Raw genomic sequence first — 19,510 nt, 5'->3', positions numbered from 1 at the left:
TTCATTCTTTAGCCAATACAACTTTTCATTTCCTGAAATAAGGCAGATATCATCCACAGGACCTTTGCACACACTGTTCCCATCACCTAGATTGCTCTTCCCATCCCTTTCACATTTCAACTTAAATGTCATTTCTTCTCAAAGAGGTCTTCACTGATTCCCAAACTCTAAGCATCTTCTTTTCCCCAAGCATAAAAGAACTCATTGTACTTCCTCTTTTTAACCCTTACAACGATTATAATAAAATGATTAATTCCTATTTCCCACATGGGAATGTCAGCTCCATGAGGGCATATAATAACCCCTTAAGAAGCACACTTAAAATAATGAATGAGTCAGTGAATTAGTGACTAAAAGAATTTCACAGCCATCGATGACTAGCAGCCTGTGTTCCACGTGACGTGCTTAGTTCTCACATGCATTTTTAATCAAATACACAGGAAAAAATGTGGCTTTGTCATCATAAGCAGTTAAGCAACATGAGAAGATACATGTTTTTAGCTAATTCCTGCTCAAATTTAGTTAGTTAATTGGGTATTTTCTCCCAGTGTTCTTTTTCTCTTTCCTTTCTCCATAATATACACAGCCAAGAACTCAATAAGAAAGTCTGTTGCTTTAGACTTTGCACTGGTTGGCTCAAAACAGTGTCCATCTATCCTATTTCACCTTACCTTTCGTTTATCTCACCCATACAGGCAAATGTGCACCAAAAGTATTCAAAAACCCAATTGTAGGCATTATCCTGGACTCCATTCAGTGTCACCTGTGTTGACCTCCAATCTCTGGTCTTCCCTTTTTCAGATCTTCAGCCCCTGATCTGCCTGCCTCCTGGTGTCTCACACCCTTCTCTGGGTCCTACTGTGTCAGGCACATTACTCCAGAGAAGGTAGGGAACTAGTGCTGTGTAACAAAGTGGTTCAAATTCTAGTGGCTTAAAATAAAAAACAACTCAGTATTTCTCAAAGGCCTGAAAATTGGCCAGGGTGAGCTAGTTTATACTGGGTTTGGCTAGAGGTAGCTGTATTTGACATGCCTGTCATCCTCCTCCTGAGAGAGACCTGTAGGCTCACCTGAGTGAGCCACTCTCATGACAGTGGTAAAGATGTAGGAGGCTAAAGCCTTCGTGTACAAGTCCAAATTGAGCCTCACCTTGCGCCATCTGTTTAACACCCCTTTGGCTACAGCTAGTCACATAGCCACACCCAGCATTAAGGAGCAGAACTATTACAGGTCCACACAAAGCTGCAAGGAAAAGGGTACAGATGTCAATGAGGGCTGAAATGGCTTGTTTCATCATCAGGAAGAATGTCAGGCAGCAAGGGTCATTATGACGATTTTGGAATACATTCTTAGCAAAGCATCACAAGAATGGAGAAGCAAGAATCCGATGTACTCGATTCTAATATGAAGGCAGTAGATGAGTTACTACCTGGAGCAGAGTAGGGAAATGAGCAAGTGGGGAAGGGGAAAAGGGAGGGAGATAAGAGGGTCATATTATATGGCACACTTCATGGGGCAGGACCCAATTATAAGAGGGACTTTATGGATCAAAAGCAATCAGTGTAACCTAATTCTTTGCACCCTCAGTGAATCCCAAACAATAAAAAAATAAAATAAAATACTGATACCTAAAAAAAAAAGAAAAAGACTAAAGAAATGGTCAGTATTTGAAGTGTTCTACTTTAAGTCCTTTCTAAGTTGAATCGCTATCTCTTGAAAGGGAGGAATTTGCTTCAAAGGCAAACCGAAATAATCAGAGGGCTTTGAGCTATTTTAGTGTTACAGAGCCCCTTGTTATGCAAAGTATGGTCCAGCCACAAGCAACACCGGTGTCACTTGCGAAGTTGTTAGAAATATAGGACCTCAGCGCTCCCTTCAGACTCACTCCATCAGAACCTGCCTTTTAACAAGATCCCCCAGTGATTTATTTGCTTGTTAAAGTTTGGAAAAATTCTGACCCACACCATGATCCCTTTAAAAATCAGGGAAATGCGGAGAGGTAATTTTGGAAATGATGGTGACTGAAGGACTGAGTAAACCAGTGCCCACTCTTTATAGACGCAGAAAGGGGCAGCAAACAGCAACGTTGCTGTCACCATTAGATTATTAGGCTCAAAGCTTCTGTTTTCAAAATCTCCTGTGGGAAGGGAAAAGGTGCATTCCTCAGTGAACAGTCTATTTCTTTTGAAATCATAAAATTTCAAACACGTTATAAGAAAGGTCAGGCTGCAAATTAAAGCTATGATTTTATAGGGTGACTCCTTTAAGGCAGACAAAGCTGTTTCTCTTCACTGCATCACTTTTATCGAATTTCTGGGTCCTTCAGAAGAAAAAAAATAAAAGATCAGTCCGAGTGAATAGGCATACACAGTCTGGTTGAATAAAAGAAAAAATATTAAAGAGTCTCATTAATTATAATGGATGACAAAAATAACTCAGTAATCATGTAGGAAAGACAAGCATCCAAGCAATTTTCTTATTAGGAATAATGTACATTAGAAATACAACACAGAAAGTGCATTTTCAAATAGAATCTACTTATCAGGGGGAAAATGTGCTAAATGTAACCTGGACAAGAGAAATATATAAAGTAAAATAAATAATAAAAATTTTCTTGTGCCACTTTTTAAAATTTAAGCACTAAATTTTTATCAGCTTTATTGAGATATAATTCACATGCCATCACTTCATCCATTTAAAGTGTACAATTCAATGGTTTTCGGTATATTTAGAGTTGTATGACCATCACCAATTTTAGAACATTTTCACCACCTGAGGGGGGAAAGTGCTCTTTAGCTGACACTCCCTGTCTTCCCATCCTCCCTCAACCTCCAGTCGCAGTAAAAACCTTACTCTCCTCCCCAACCCCTGCAACATTGCACATCCACTTTCTGTTTTTTTATTTTCTCCTTAGCACTCATCTTCATCTAACTCAGGGGTTCTCAACCTGTGGGTTCTAACCCCTTTGTAACAATACAAATACATCCTGCATATCAGATATTTACATTATGATTCATAACAGTAGCAAGATTACAGTTATGAAGTAGCAATGAAAATAATTTTATGGTTGGGGTCACCACAACATGAGGGACTGCATTAAAGGGTTGCAGCATTAGGAAGCATTAGGAAGGTTGAGAACCACTGATCTAACTGATGGTTTCCTTATTTTCTTGCCTGCTCCCACTAGAATGTAACCTCCAGGAAAGCAGAGATTTTGGGCTGTTTTATTCATTACTGCCACCTAATAGGCACTAAAATGTTTGCTAAATGAATGAATATGGATTTGTACTTACTCATGCTTAAAAATGCACAAAATCTGCAAGATTGGGGACAAAGAATCAAAACCCAGTGTGGAATCAAATTGGCCATTACCAGGGACCAAGAGCAGTAGGCTAAGAAGGAAATCAAAGTGAGCGGAAGAAGACATCAGTCCACATTCAGATCAGGGAGAATTACCGATGTGTTGACAGTTAACAAGCCTTGAATACCACCCCTAAAAGATCAATGTCAATGGTGTTAACTATAAAGACAGACTTGGAGAATATGCACCCTCATCAAACTATCTCATGTAGATGTATGAACGAACAGATAATGCATAGTCACCAATCACTAACACACTTTGAAAGAAGTGAGGGTCGCCAGTAATGATGCACATCCATCATTCATGGAGCAAAGTACAGACTGAACAACTAGCTGCAAAGTTTGTACTTTATTCAATTACAGTTAATATGCTGTGAAATACTGAAATGGGTGCTTATCAGAACTTCACATGGCAAAGACTTCATTTGTGTTTTTTTGTTGGTTTGTTTTGTTTTGTTTTGTTTTGTTGAGACAAAATCTCACTCTATCTCCCTCGGTAGAGTGCCCTGGCATCACAGCTCACAGCAACCCCCAACTCTCGGGCTTAAGCAATTTTCTTGCCTCAGATTCCCAAATAGCTGGGACTAAAGGCACCCACCACAAAGCCCGGCTATTTTTTGGTTGTAGTTATTGTTGTTTGGCAGACCCGGGCTGGATTCGAACCCACCAGCTCTGGTGTATGTGGCTGGCGCCCCAGCCGCTGAGCTACGGCACTGAGCCTTCATTCGTGTTTTTAAAAATTGAATGTTGGTCAGGCTCAGTCAGTCACACCTGTAATCCTAGCACTCTGGGAGAACAAGGTGAGGGTATCACTTGAACTTAGGAATTTGAGATCAGCCTGAGCAAGAGTGAGATCCCCCCATCCCCATCTCTATTAAAATAGAAAAATTAGCTGGGCATAGTAGAGGGCACCTGTAGTTCCAGCTACTTGGGAGGCTGAGGCAGGAGGATTGCTTGAACCTAGAAGTTTGAGGTTATATTCTGTCTCAAAAAAAAACTGTTGCAGGTTGGGCCTGGTAGCTGTGCCTATAATACTAGCACTATGGGATGTAGTGGAGGAGGAATGCTGGAGGCCAGGCATCAGAGGCCAGCCTGAGAAAGAGCAAGGCCCTGTGTTGCTACAAAAAAAATTAGAAAAACTAGTAGATGTAGTGGTATGTGCCTACAGTCACAGCTGCTTAGGAGGCTGAGGCAGGAGAATCACTTGAGCCCAAGAGTTTAAAGTTGCAGTGAGCTATGATGACACCACCGCACTCCACCCGAGGGAACAAGACACAATTATCTAAAGAAATAAATGGAGTGTTGCTCTTTATTGGTGAGATCCTTGTGGCTTACTTGGCAAAATGCATTTGCTCTTAGAGTGAGAAGGATGGTACTACTTAAACCCAGATTCTAATATTTGCATGTTTTCAAACTGTTCCCAGTATCCTCTTAGTCCAGGTCAGTCTAAGCTCATTTAGTCTTAGACTAAAGATTCTTTAGTCTTTGAAATGAGCTTCCTGCTGTTGACAACAGCTTGAATACTTACTGAAAGCCCTTCCACATACACCATACTTACAGGCTGTCTTCTAGAATGAGCTGCAAAGTGTCTCATAAGACCTGATTTTCGACACAAGCATTTCCCACCATCATTACGTTGTTATGGCTTCATGCACACGTTTGTGTGTGTGTGTGTGTGTGTTGAACAACATATGACTTATAGCTGAAGACTTTCCCACAATCATTCCCTTTATAGGGTTTGTGTCCCGAGTGGATTCTCTGCTGGTAAATTAAGCTGATACTGACAATAAAAGTTTTATCACATTTTTCATAATTCTAGGGTTTTTCTTGGGTGTGGATTGGCTGATATAAAATAAGCTGTGATCTTTCTCCAAAGGCTTTTCCACAATTGTTGCCTTTGTGCTGTGTGTAGGTCTCCTGAACGGATTCTCTGATGCACAATTATGCTGGAGGGCGCATGAGAGTTCAGTTGTTTTTCTCCAGGGCTCATACAATGATGATCGCTAAAGTTCTGTGTGAAACTTTGCCTACGTTCATCACATTTATTTAATTTTTTTTGTTTTATTTTACTTTATTTTTTTGCATATGGAACTACTGCTCAAGGTTTCAGAGGTTCTCTGGTGTTTGTTGATTGTCTACCATCAGGTCTCTGAGCACCAACTGTACTGAATCTTTCAAGTATTTTTACTTGTGATTTTATTTCTTTGATTTTTTTTTTTTTTTCTGTACATTCAGCTCCCTGCTGTCAGTCTTGGACCTAGAACCTTTCTCTTCCAAGTGGTGGTTCGAATGTAGACATTCACTTTTTAGCTGTGTTGCTGAGGACAGGATCTCAAATTGTTGTGACTCCTGTGCTGTTTCCCACCTCCTGCTGGGGCATTTCAGTGTGCCAACGGGAACCAGCTCTCCTGGGTCATCCAGCTCTTTCTCTAAGTCCTCCAGCACAGCCACAGCCTCCTCTTCATCCTCATGATGTTGCTCCCATGCCCAGGCCTGGAGCTCCTCGGGCAGGATGGTCAGGAACTGCTCCAGCCCGGGCAGCCCCTGGGATCTGCTCTTTGGTACGTGTCACCGGCCATCCCCCGCAGAGCTCCCGGAGCTGGTGCAGAGCCTCGCTGGCCCAGGTGTCTCTTCATAGCAAGACTATCTGAAAGGCTGGCTAAACGCCTCTCTGATGTGGGGTTTCTTTGTGTGAATGCTGGATTCCTCTTTGCAGTATGCTCCTCTTCCTCTGCTTTCAGGACCTCAAGTCCCTCAGGCTCCTCTGCAACTTGGAGGAACAAAGCTGCAACTTCGCTTGGCTTCATGACTTGCCGTGACCTGCATCAACAAATTTTCCCAAGTCCTCATGCTCAGACATTCTCTCTTCATAAAGGTAAAGCACCATTTAGGTGTCCCTGAGAATCATCAATGTTTTTTTCTCATGTAGCCCACTTCATCCTCTTCTTATATCATCATGGTAGGAACAGGATCCCAGTTGGACACTTCCCAGAATCCAGGTCTTTCCCTCCTCCTCCAGCTCCCTCTATGGCCTTCTTCTGTCTGGGCATCTGAAGAAGCTTTTCTTCCTATTGCTCCCACAATCTGATGCCACTCTCCATGGGAGGAGGTCCACGTGTCGCTCAGCAACTCTGTTGCCATGCTCGTTAGCATATTTGGTAACTGTTAGCTTAAAGCTTGCAGTGTACGAAAACCATTTCAACATTTTTCCAAGGGATTTTCCAATAACTTTTGTAAAACTATTACCTAGATTGCTAGCTCTCACCTAAGTGTCACGCTGTTCACCCTAGCTCTTGTGTCACTTTTTAATTCATCCCTCCATCACTGTGCCAGGCCATCACTGGTCTGCTTTCTGTTACTACAGAACAACTTGATTTTTTCTTTATTTTATATAAATGAAATCATACATTATGTCCTTTTGTGGGGGGAGGCCTAGCCTCTTTTAGTCAGCACTATGTTTCTAGATTCATCCTTGTGGTGTGAGTGACACACGATGATTTCTTTTCATTGCTGAGTGGTTTTCTATTGTATGAGTATATTATCACTTGTAAATAGACACCAGGGTTATTTCTGCCCAGGCTGTTAGAAATAATGTTGCCATAAAAATGTGTAAGTCTTTATGTAAACATATATTTTTATTTTTATTGGGTAAGTACCTAAGAGTGTAATAGCTAGGTTGTATATTAGGTATAGGTTTAACTCTTTTTAAAAGCACTGTCAGACATTTGCTTAAGTGGTTGTGCATGTAATATTCTCACCAACAATATATGAGCGTTCCAGTTCCTCCACATTTTTTTTTTTTTTTGAGACAGGGTCTTACTCTGTTGTCCCAGCTGGAGGAGTGCAGTGGCTCATTCCTCATAGCTCATTATAGCTCCCTGCAGCCTCAACCTCCTGGGCTCAAGTGATCCTCCTACCTCAGCCTCCCAAGTGGCTGGAGTTACAGGTATACACCACCATGCTCGGCTAATTTTTCTGTGGAGACAAGGTTTCACTCTTATTTAGTCTAGTCTCCAACTCCTGGCCTCAAGCAATCCTCCCACCTCAACCTCAAAAAGGGCTTAGATTCAGGCATAAGTCACTGCACCCAGCCAGTATTTAATACTATTGTATTTTAATGGGTGGGTAGAGTCATCACACTATTGTTAACCTGCATTTCCACAGGGAATAATAATTTTGGCCATCATGTCATGTTCTTATTTCTCATTGGTATCTCTTCTTTCTGAAGTATATGTTCAAATATTTAACTCAGTTGTACTGGGTTATTCTGCTTATTATTAGGTTGTACAAATTCTTTGCATATTCTGGATACAATTTCTTTCTCTGATACAAGATATATAAAATGTTTTAAGGTCCTTTCTGGTTCTCACATCTTAATATTCTGTGGTTTGGATACATTCCTGACTATTTAGATACTTGTACTTATGAACTTGAATAGTAGAATAAATATTTAATTCCAATTATTTGTACCTTGTGCAGATGGAATCCGCTCAGAATGAAACAATAAAATCTAAAGGAGTCCAACGGCTTTTTTTAGTTTGTTTCCTAGGACCATAGTAGTTTAAAATGCCCAGTGCGGCTTTAGTCTACTAAGAGTCATATTTTTGCCCATTGATCAGCAGCTGCGGAAGGGAGGGGAATTATCTTTAAAAAAGGAGGAAAGGAAAAATTCATGGAAACAGTAATCAGTTATTGTTCAGGGGCCCGAATAAGCACATGCCCCCGATAAACAAAAAACATGGAGGGGATTTACAAGCAATCACAAATATGACACTGGGAATAAAACCAACTCATACTAGGACACCAAATGCAGAGGACTGGCTCCTGGCCGGTGTGCCCAAGGGAATGGGCAAGACAAGAGAGATGGCCAAACAATGACAATATATTGTCATTCTTGCAGCCAAGACCAGTATGCGTCAGAGCACGGGAGCCAGAGACATCTGCGTAAATATGGAGAGTGCATCTATCACTCACACTTGAGGCCAAAGAAGGAGCCAAGGTCCAATTCCTGGATTCAAGTGATTGGTTCTCTAATAAACGCAGAAAACTACAAAAAGAATGTCTAGCCCAAAGAAGGAGTCCCAGGGCAGCTCCTGGATGAGGTGTAGGTCAGCACAGCCCATCCCCTAGACCAGCTCAAGGCCTCAGAGCCCAGCACAGCTGAGCAGTGCAATGCAAGAGATGATCCATCAGTGACACATGGGGCTTTCTTGACAACCTAGAAAAGCTGTCCCCTTGGGTGGGGGACTCAAAGTTACAGAGCAGGGGCAAGACCCAGGAGAGAACCACAAAACTCAATGATACCAGCAACGTTGAAAGTCTCCATTAAGGCAGAAAACCTTATACTTCAGAAAATGAACTTAAAATTCAGAGAGACACACTACCTGTTTTACCATGATTAGCCTATTTCTTAACACAAATGACCAGCTGCCAATGAAAGCTTGGCAAATCAAGGATAGAATGGGGGGAAAGAATAACCCCAAAGAGCCTAGAATCAGAGATGGACTTTGCCTCTAGCCATCTCCCTTGGCTAAAGGAGTGTGCATGTTCCTAAGGAAAAGGCTTTGTTATAATTACAATCACTTAGACATACATTCAAGTCCATTGTTTGATAAAAACTCTATAGAGAATTGTTTATAGATTCCTCCCATACTAATTCATTTATTTTCACATTTAACAATCATGTTTAAGTGTTGATAAAGTAAAAATACCTACATATGTTGGATTAATAATTTCATTTGGAAACTATAGAAGATATCAAAAGATACTCAGAGATTCCAGGGTGGTTGAGAAGCTATGCAGCAACCGCACTTCAGAATGGCCCCTGTGAGGATCCCACTGCCCCTGGGACCCAGACCCTGCAGCTTAGTCCCTGGTCAGGCCCTGAACCCCAGGAATCCTCTTTCCAGATGTTGCTAAATCCAGATGCCTCCACCACCACCACAACCAGAACATGAACTTCGCACCCTGCCTCCTGTAGCTTCATATCAGAACCTCTCTGGTGTTTGCATCTTCTTGGCAGAACCTAAGTCACATGTCTGCACCCAGCTGCAAGAGAGGCTGGGAAAATGAGCATCTGACTTTCGCCTGGGATAAGAAAGATTCACATTATGGGAAATTCTCCAAAAAATTAAAGCCTTTTCAGAAAATTCGGCCTGGCCACAAAGCATAAAAAATGGTTCTCACCCATGTTCAATTCCTTTTTTTCATCTCTTACTGGAGGTTCAAGTCAAGCTCTAGTCTCAACTGCTGCCTCAATGATGGAAAAAAAATGAGGCTTTGAATTACTGTTGCTGGAGAACAAACCTGCATTCATTTTATAGTGCTTTTGTCTGCTCCACACACAATAACGATTAGCTAACAATAACTATTGTATTTTGGCAAGTACATTGAGATTTGTTGTTAAAAAATACTTCTGTACTTCTACGGAAGCAAAGCAAAATGTCTGAACAATGATAAATTCATTGGAGGCCACAGAGAATGGAAAAGTTCATAAAAATAACAAAGGCTATTTCTCAAGATAAAAACAGGCTGAAAAGGTCATGCTTGGAAGATAAAGAGACTCTGTTTTTTTTTTTGTTTTTGAGTCAGAGTCTCACTTTATTGCTCTGGGTAGAGTGCCATGGTGTCACAGCTCACAGCAATGTCCAACTCCTGGGCTTAGGCAATTCTCTTGCCTCAGCCTCCCAAATAGCTGGGACTATGGGCACCATCCACAAAGCCCAGCTATTTTTTGTTGCATTTTGGCCAGGGCTGGATTCGAAACTGCCACCCTCGGTATATGGGGCCAGCACCCCACCCACTGAGCCACAGGTGCCGCCCAAAGAGACGCTTTAAAAAAAGAGGATCAAAGCAACTTACTGAAATGAATCTATACTATTAAATATTAATATCACAAAGATGTCATTTAAATCTCTAGCTCAAATTCATGAAATAAAAATTAATGATTATAAACCAGGAGATAAGGGTCAAATTGTTGAGGTAAATGGATAGCTGTGATTTTAGATTCTTTCTGATACTACAGTGAAGTCAGTCCAAAAACATTCAAGTAGGCCTCTGTCTAAATTTACCAGGAATATTATACACTTGTAAAAGCGCACACCCACATACACACACACAAGCAGAACACTGCTTTGTTTGTAGACAACAGCATCAGTTAAAAAAATAAAATAAAAAGGAGGGAATTAACCCTATCAAGCAAAGGTAGTTGAAATTTTTCAAAGAACGTTTTTCTAGGAAAAAAAGATTTCAGAAATGTTTTCTTTTTAGCATTACTTAAAATGCTTTGATGTCACTTGGCTTAGCAGTCCCAAAGGCATGTGTGTAAAATATAGAGTGAATTTAAGATTCTGAGCAGATATACTTTGCATAAACTCCAAAGCCATATGTACTGTGTATTATAAATATAAAACATATTATATATTCTATTTTAGATAAAACTTTGGGGCTCAAAAAACTTTTTAAATGGCAATGAATATATAAAAGAAAGTGGGTACTTGGCACATGAAATAGCCACCAAAAGCTTATTTTACAATTGAGTTCTCATGGCTTTAAGTAGGGTAATACATAAAGATTCAAACTAGTAGTGGATTTCCTGTAAGTGAATTTCACATGTGAATAAAAAAGTACTTTGCTCAAAATACATATCTTGAGCTTAACAGCTTCAAAAATATGCCTAGAGTCAATTGCAGAACTGTCAAAAAGCTTAGAAAACGTAAGCATTCAGTCCACATTGTTCCTTAAAGAGCCACACTGTTCAAAGATGCCCTCCTTCCAACGAAGCTGTGGCTGCCAGACTGGACAGACTCCTACCTCATTAGCAAGCAGCCTGCCTCCCAAAGCCAGCTTGGCCTGGCCCTGCCCTGGGCAGCAATAGGGTTCCATGTATTTGAAATCCATGACTTTTCCTTTTCCTCTTGAAAGCAATGGGGCCTCAGATTTCCCACACTTTCAAAAGAACTTTCTGTACATTGCACTGCAAAAAGTCACACAACAACCTCTCCCCTATCTCTGTCAACCTGGAAGCTCAGCTGGACCCCTAGCAGCTGTGTCCATTATGGGAGGAATGGTCCCCAACCTCAACTGCCATGCTCCTCATCACCTGCAGAAACAGGGATGACTGTCATGGGGAGACAATTTCTCAGATGCAGGAGCTAATCATGCTGGTGACATTTAAGCCTGGACAGAGAAGAATGATACCCACAGCTAGGTGGAGAGAGTGCCTTTCATTTGCAAGTTCCTGGGTGTGGAGAGCTGGTCATGGGTAAAATGGTGAAGTTAGGAGAGTTCACCTTGACTTGGCACACTCTCTTGCTCACCCCCAAGTGCCCTGGGTTTCTCACGCTATTCCTACAAGAAGAATGTCCTCAATTATCCTTCAGCTGCTCTGAGCCTTGTGTTCCATGACCGAGATGAGAACAAAAACATAATAGTGTCCGTGTTTACAAAGAAAGCTAGGCTAGCTAGAACTGCAAGTATAGAGCAGCGTTAAGATTTTTAAAATTTCTATCAGCACAGAGGACTGCACAGCACAGCACGATTCCATCAGCAATCTAGTGCTGTGGGTCAGATCTTTTGGTCCTGTCTTAAGCTAAATCTAACAGGCCTAGCTACCATGACCATGACTAATTAAGAGGACGGTCCATTCCCACTGGTTTGGGGGCCCAGCGCACGTGATATATCACATAGCTTTAGAGGACATTTTTGGTAGGTACTGTTCTTCTTAGCCACCGAGGACTGTAGGAAGGATTTAATACATGCAAAACCATTTAACCTTCATAAGGAGGGGAGGGAGGACCAGAAAAGGAAGAGGGCACCTTGTCTGCTGCTCCTCAAATCACTTGTAGGCAATTACCTACTCCATCGATTGGAAGGACTATCGTAGAAAGCAGACTCTTCCCAAACGTGATTGTCACCCTTAACAAGAAGCATGCAGCATGTTTGTTAGTGCACAGCCTGCAGGTGCCGTGCGGTTGTCTTAAGTGTCCTGCCTCCAACCAGTTCGGGTAGGTAATTTCATTCCTATTAGACTAAGTTCCCTCAACTAGAAAACAAAGTCTAAGATGCTATCTACAGTTCTTTAAATCTCTATCCTTGTAGATAATTACTTCAAGAAATATCACTCTATTGCAATGCAGATGGGTCCATTTGCTTTGCCCCAGGAGGAAAGAACTTGTCCTGGAATGGTCAGAGTAGCATTGGAGCACTAGGATACAGTGGGTCCTAAGAAATCTCTGTGGGCCATCGCTTTCCCTGTCATGGAGCCGCTGCTTATCTGTGGGCTCCTGTGCTGTGACTGTCTTTCCTCTGCCCTCCTAGGCTCTCCCTGTCTGATCCCTTTCTCTATTTTTCTCTCATGACCCTGACAGTGTCACTTTGCACATCTTCCCTGTGCTCCTTGTCATTAGCTGGATCAATCTCTTGGTTTCCCACTTTGGAAAGAATCATCTGGTTGGTGCAACCCAACACTTCAAGCCAGGACCAGGGTCCCTAGGTCACTGTTCAGCCTGTGGACTGGCTGCTTCTGGGTCAGGGCCCATCTCAGATGCATTCAGCTGTGCTGATTGAGGGGAAAGATCCCTCTATAGCACAAACATAGTCTTTCTCCTCAGCATGGGCATGGGTGGGCAGTTTCCGTGAGGAGGGGAAATGTAAATGCCCAGTGAGGACAATGAAATATCTCTAACATGGCTACTGAGCCACATCAATGTCTCAATCAATTAAAGAATGTGCTTTTACCAGTGAATGGTAGTCACACATTGCTGAGGCCTGAACACAGCGTGAGCGCGCACACAACACACAAACACACACAGAAGCAGCAACTCTGTATCTTCTTTTTAATTGCAGATGTAAAGCATCCCACTCTCTGTAATGCCTGAGATGGAGAAAAGCAGCCCTTGGCACTCAGGAGCTGGCTGGGCATCAACACCTAGATCTTGATGTTTTCCTGTTGAATATAAACAATTTCACAGAACATTAACATCAGACAAGGCCACTCGCTGACCATGATGGATCAAGACAAAAAACAAGACCATTGTGTAATCATGTCTGAACACAAACAAAGCGTGACTATTGCCAAGAGCACAAAAATAATCAGACATCTCCCTTCCCTGACTGATAGGACTGATTGCTGCTTTTTGCCAGTCACAGCTTGAGTCTCCCTCTAGCCTGTCTTCTTCCTAGACAAGACTAATTAAGACGTGTGTACATGGAATTGCCCCAGGCTTGGCAGCATCCAACACAGAGCAAAGCCCCCTTCCCTACACTCTCCCCCAAATCACTAGACACAAAGCCAAACTCCACCTAAGTCCTTCCTGACTCCATCTTACTCAGAGCACCCCATGTTCCCTGTGGGACCATCCTCTCCACTGGAATAAAAACTGAACCCAACTTGTTCAACTACAGCTGTGCTCCTGGTGCGGTCATCTGGCTATCTGGCCAGAGGCCATCCTCATGTTCTACAGCCCAGTAACAATTTCACTCCTCTGATCTCACAGTGGCCCTGTGAATGGCAGTGCCACTCATCAGTAAGTACAAAAATAAAACTTGGGCGGCGCCTATGGCTCAGTGAGTAGGGCGCCAGCCCCATATGCCGAGGGTGGCGGGTTCAAACCCAGCCCCGGCCAAACTGCAACCAAAAAATAGCCGGGCGTTGTGGCGGGCGCCTGTAGTCCCAGCTGCTCGGGAGGCTGAGGCAAGAGAATCGCGTAGGCCCAAGAGTTAGAGGTTGCTGTGAGCCGTGTCACGCCACGGCACTCTACCCGATGGCGGTACAGTGAGACTCTGTCTCTACAAAAAAAAAAAAATAAAACTTAAGGAAGTTTCTCAGGGTGCACAGCTGGTCATGGTCAAAGCCATATCTAGATACACAGTTGCTGGTTCCACACCCGGTGATTCTTATTCTAGATCAGTGATTTTCAGTGTGCGATGAAAATTTTTAAAGATCGTTAATTAAATTATTTTTGAAAGAAGGTCAAAGTGCAGTAAGTATATTCTTTTTACTCTTTTTTTATCAACATAATTTAAGTGTACCACAGAAGTTTAACTATAGGGTTAAGTGTTCTGTGAGATAAAAAAAATGTTGAAAAAGACTGTTCTAGAGGGAAATAACCTGCCTAACGCAACTATTTTCCTTGGAACAATCATGGAATCCAAACACAGTCACATTTATAGCAGTCTGTCTCTGTCTCTGTCACTGTCTCTGTCACTAAGATGAATAATACAAAACTACCTCGGGCGGCGCCTGTGGCTCAGTCAGTAAGGCGCCGGCCCCATATACCGAGGGTGGTGGGTTCAAACCCGGCCCCGGCCAAACTGCAACCAAAACATAGCCGGGCGTTGTGGCGGGCGCCTGTAGTCCCAGCTGCTCGGGAGGCTGAGGCAAGAGAATTGCTTAAGCCCAGGAGTTGGAGGTTGCTGTGAGCTGTGTGATGCCACGGCACTCTACAGAGGGCCATAAAGTGAGACTCTGTCTCTACAAAAAAAAAAAAAAAAACTACCTCATTTTTACCCCAAAGTTATGATCAATTAGAAACCTCAAGCTTGGGTGAAAACAAAACCCAGTGTCATGATTTTGAAGGAAATGCCAGTGACACACATAGACACCTGCCCCAAGTGACATGCAGCCCCTGGGGATATCTCCACCTCAATGCCACCAGCCAGTGGGCCATTTTCTGTTCTCTGCTTTCCACAAACTGGCACAGATCCAGTCTCCACCGCTATTCAGATAAAATGGACAGAAACCCATTCCCCCTCTCAAACTTTTCATTTAAATGGAGGTGAAAAGTCATGCTAATGTGTACTTACTATGAAGAGTTGCTCCTATAAATGGAGCACCGAATGACAGAGTTAATAAAACATTGAAAAAGAGGCATTTTCTCACCTGAGAACTTAATTGCTACAGCAAATTTAACAAGGAGCTCTTGACATTCCATTTCATAAAAGTGTTTTATTCTCAAATTGTACCTTTGATTTATAAACCACAGGGTGAGGGCCCATCAATGGCCACGGGGAACATTTCTCTTCCTAAATACCAAGGTATAATTTACGCATGTCAAGACTAAACTAATTTATTTGGTTTACATTATAACTCAAAGTACCTTTAATTTATATCATTATATCTTTGAAAAATTAATTTTGAAAATAAATTAAACCATTGCCCATCTTCACAAACACACATATCTCTTGGGATTTTTTGCAGGCCAAGGAGTCAAGTTGTCATTACAAATGCCAATTGGAGAAAGTCCTATCTCACTGCCCTTGCAATGGTTTAAAATAAGAATATGAATAATTGAATGTTTCTTCCAATTTCTTATAAATAAATACTTTAGAACTGATTTTTTTTCTTATAACACTACATAGGTGTTTAAGTAATCTGTCTTAAAGTAATTTTACCAAAGGATTCGTATGATAATCACCTTGTCTTCAACAATAACAAAAAGTTCAAAATGTACTGATTTCACAAATATACTCATATACGTATGTTTGGTGTTCAGTCTAGCAGTGTCTCAGTAGGAAATAGATGACGTAGTCAATATAAATACCTGCTGGAAAGTTTGTTTACAAAGAGACAGTTGACAAAGGGATAAGGTAGGGTAGGCCGTGGGGACTGGCAGCAATGAGGCTATCACAGCCCTCAGGCAAGAGAAACCAAAGGAGAGAGTGGAGCCCAGACCTTGGAAGGGGAGAGTCCAATATCTGAAACTAAGAAAGGAGCCACAGGGGTGGCGCCTGTGGCTCAGTCGGTAGGGCACCGGCCCCATATACCGAGGGTAGCGGGTTCAAACCCGGCCCTGGCCAAACTGCAACCAAAAAAAAAAAATAGCCGGGCGTTGTGGCAGGTGCCTGTAGTCCCAGCTGCTTGGGAGGCTGAGGCAAGAGAATCGCTTAAGCCCAGGAGTTGGAGGTTGCTGTGAGCTGTGTGAGGCCACAGCACTCTACCGAGGGCCATAAAGTGAGACTCTGTCTCTACAAAAAAAAAAAAAAAAAAGAAAGGAGCCACAGACATGGTGGGGAGCTGTGAACAACTGGTCTGAAGAGAGCCCAGGAGCTCGCAGGGGTGGCCAAGGGAATAAAGACCTTGATCTTATCTTAAATTATGTTCTATCTCCCTTCTTTTTTATTTTCTTCTCCTTTTTATTTTCTTTCCCCAGAATTATTCATCGGCCAAACCCAGCTGGAATCCAGAAGACACAGGAGACCACTGAGGTAATGCACAGGGGTCAAGCTTTGGGGACAGACAGCAGATTGGAGAAGGATGGGGAGCAGATAGGAAGGGGTACATGGATGAAATCAGCACACCTGACATACTCAAGGATTGAGCTCTTTGTTTTGAGGATGCAGAGTTGAACAGTACCCCCTCATGAAGTACACATATAAATAAATTTTATATTTCCACTACAGAATTTGAGTGGGAGGAAATGTTTGAATTGTAATAGCATCTCTCCTTTTTGCCAACATGGGAGCCCTTCTCTATTTAGTGACGGCACACTTATTTTCCCTAGGGTAGTGGTTCTCGAACTTTGGAGAACCCATGTAATACTTATACATTAATGAAAGTTAACTAATAATTTCTAGGTGTGTGGAATGACAGCTGTATCTTCATTTTATTTTTTCTTTGCTTGTCTGCTCTTTTTAAAATGAGCATGAGTTGCTTTCTATTAAAAAAAAAATAAAAGAAATTTCATTTTGAAGCACATACTCACAGAGTTCTCATTCAGATTGTATCTGGTTTCAGGGTTTAAAAAATAAACACCTATATTTGCTATGAATCTTCTCAGACCTCTGAAGCTCCATAAAATCCAGATATATTAGTTTTAATTAAATTTTGCTATGTGTGACCTCAAACCCAAATTAAGAAAAGCTTCAAACAGAGGAGCTTTTATTTTCTCCCATAAAATTTCTGGGAGATGGGCAGTCCAGAACCATTACGATGGCTCTGAAATCCCAGGGGACTCTGTCATCATCTGGGCTTCTGCTGCATTGTTGCTGGAATTGGACCTCTTCTGTGAGGTCCGAGATGGCTGCTGGAGGCTTGGCCATTATTTCCCTATTCTAGCCAACAGTAAGGAATACAGGCAAAGGAAAGAACATACTCTTTTCATTTAAAGACACTTGACGCGTACATAACACTTAGGCTTATTTTCTGTCTATTTGTAAGATTTGAGCCACATGGTCACACCTAGCTGCAAGGGAAGCTGTCAAATGTCCTGACTGAGGGCAGCCATATTCTTCACTGAAATGAGGAGTTCTATTATTGCAGGAGAAGGAAAAATAGACATGGGAAAATAACCATCAGGGTTTGTATTCCATGTCACATAAAAGCCATGATCCAGTTAAATTCTACCCAGTAACTCCTCCAGATAAACTGTTCAACATAAAAGATTTTCAAAAATATTTCCTGGTAAATTTTCACTACACTTATGCCATTGAACCATCTTTTCCCAGTGGCTTTATTTCAGGGACAGTGAAGGCAAGAAGAAACTATTTATACTTAGAAAGGTTTGTCAGATCTTCACTTTTCCTTTGTTGTCATGATTAAAAAGAACGTTGCTTTCAAGAAGTTGGTCACCAGAAGTTAATCACTGAGATAATTTCCTGAATTCACATTGCCTGAGTCTCATTTAAGACAATATTTGAAATGGAGCTGACTTCCACAACAGAGGAGGTCTACTCACCACTCTACACTGGCCCCAGGTCTTCCTTGTTGCTCCAGGAGTGTGTCAGGCAGTCAATGCCTTTGAATGCACTTACCCTCTGTTTGGAGGGTTCAAATGTTGACCAGGTTCCTTGGCCCACTCCTCCACCTCTTTGGACATCCATAAAAATATCACTTTGTCAGCAAGGCCTTTGTTCCCTATTCTATTCAAAACTGCAATTGCCTGCCTCCCCACCTGGTATTCTCTACCTCCTGTTCCCCACTTTATTTTTGTCTTTTGCATTGATTTATGTCAAATACAATATACTACATATGCACTGAGAGTTTACTGTCTGCCCCACCTCCATCCTCAACTAGATCAGCAGTCTCCAACATTTACAGTACCAGGAACCTGTTGCATGGAATAAATTTTTCCATAGATCCCTTATGTGCTCAGTTTATAGTAGGGTTTGTGCTCTTGTAAGGATCTAATGCTGTCAAGCAGTGGGACCTCAAGCAGTGATGTGAGCAAAGGGGAGCTGCTATAAATATGGACAAAGCTTTGCTCCCTTGCCCATCATTCACCTGCTAGAAACCAAGCCACAGACTGGTACCAATTCATAGCCCAGGGTTGGAGACCACAGAACTAAACTCCATGACAGCAGGGATATTTTTCTGGGGGTTTTGTTTCAAGTTTCAGATAATTATTAATCAGTATACTCCTTAACACCATACATCAACATGATTTCATGCATTTAGAAGAAAACTATTTCCTGCGTTAAGTGGAAATTGTGTGGATGGCTTCTGGATGAACTTCAGTCTAAGCATCTTTAACGTGAAACATTTGTTTTAGAAGTCTGGACCTTCTTTCTTCAGTTTGCTATAATCCACATTCATTGAGTAAAAACTGTAATGATCATTGGGACCCAGTTTGCTCTGTGGTTCTGGGTTATTCTTTCTGTCTCAACTAACATCTGGATTGAACAATGCCAGATGCAAGACTTCTGGTGCTGTTCCAGTACCTCTGGCACCAATAAATACAAAAAGGGCTATCAAGCTTGGATGCTTCTTGGCCTGACCGAGGATCTAGCAAAGCATGTTTTCAACAGAGGCCATTAGTCCAAAGGGAAAGAAAAATAAACTCACAGGCCAAGTCCTATTTTCCTATTTTAGACAATCCTTTTGTTGCCTAAATTAGAGCAGAGCTGGACACATAGTAAGTGCTCAAAAAATATTGGATCAATGAATTAATGAAAAAACACACAAATCTTATGCCCTGGCATCTTTGTCAGAGGGTATCGACCCAGTTAAACAGGAATTTCATGCAAAAATAAGTTTAATAGTTCCAGGGGTGGCTCATTAAATCCAGAACTCAATTTTGTAAGTATTTGGGGAGGCCTTGCCTTTGTTTTGCCTAAGGCTCTGCGCTAGGCACTAAGGAAACAATGGTGAGTGAATCCAGACAAGGCGCCATCTCACCGAACTCTCAGTGTGATGAAGTAGAGTGATGTGAAT

At 41.9% G+C, this 19,510-nt stretch overlaps 1 pseudogene; it reads right to left on the bottom strand.

Annotated features, from left to right (window-relative positions):
• Nucleotides 1-18,844: 18,844 nt before the first annotated feature.
• LOC128592609 (cytochrome c oxidase subunit NDUFA4-like) lies at nucleotides 18,845-19,093 on the bottom strand (annotated as a pseudogene).
• Nucleotides 19,094-19,510: the final 417 nt, after the last annotated feature.

Source organism: Nycticebus coucang, chromosome 8 (assembly GCF_027406575.1).
Source record: "Nycticebus coucang isolate mNycCou1 chromosome 8, mNycCou1.pri, whole genome shotgun sequence".
NCBI classification, from domain to species: Eukaryota; Metazoa; Chordata; class Mammalia; order Primates; family Lorisidae; genus Nycticebus; species Nycticebus coucang.
Note: the sequence above shows the minus strand (reverse complement) of the source record. Positions and strands in the feature narration are given on the sequence as shown.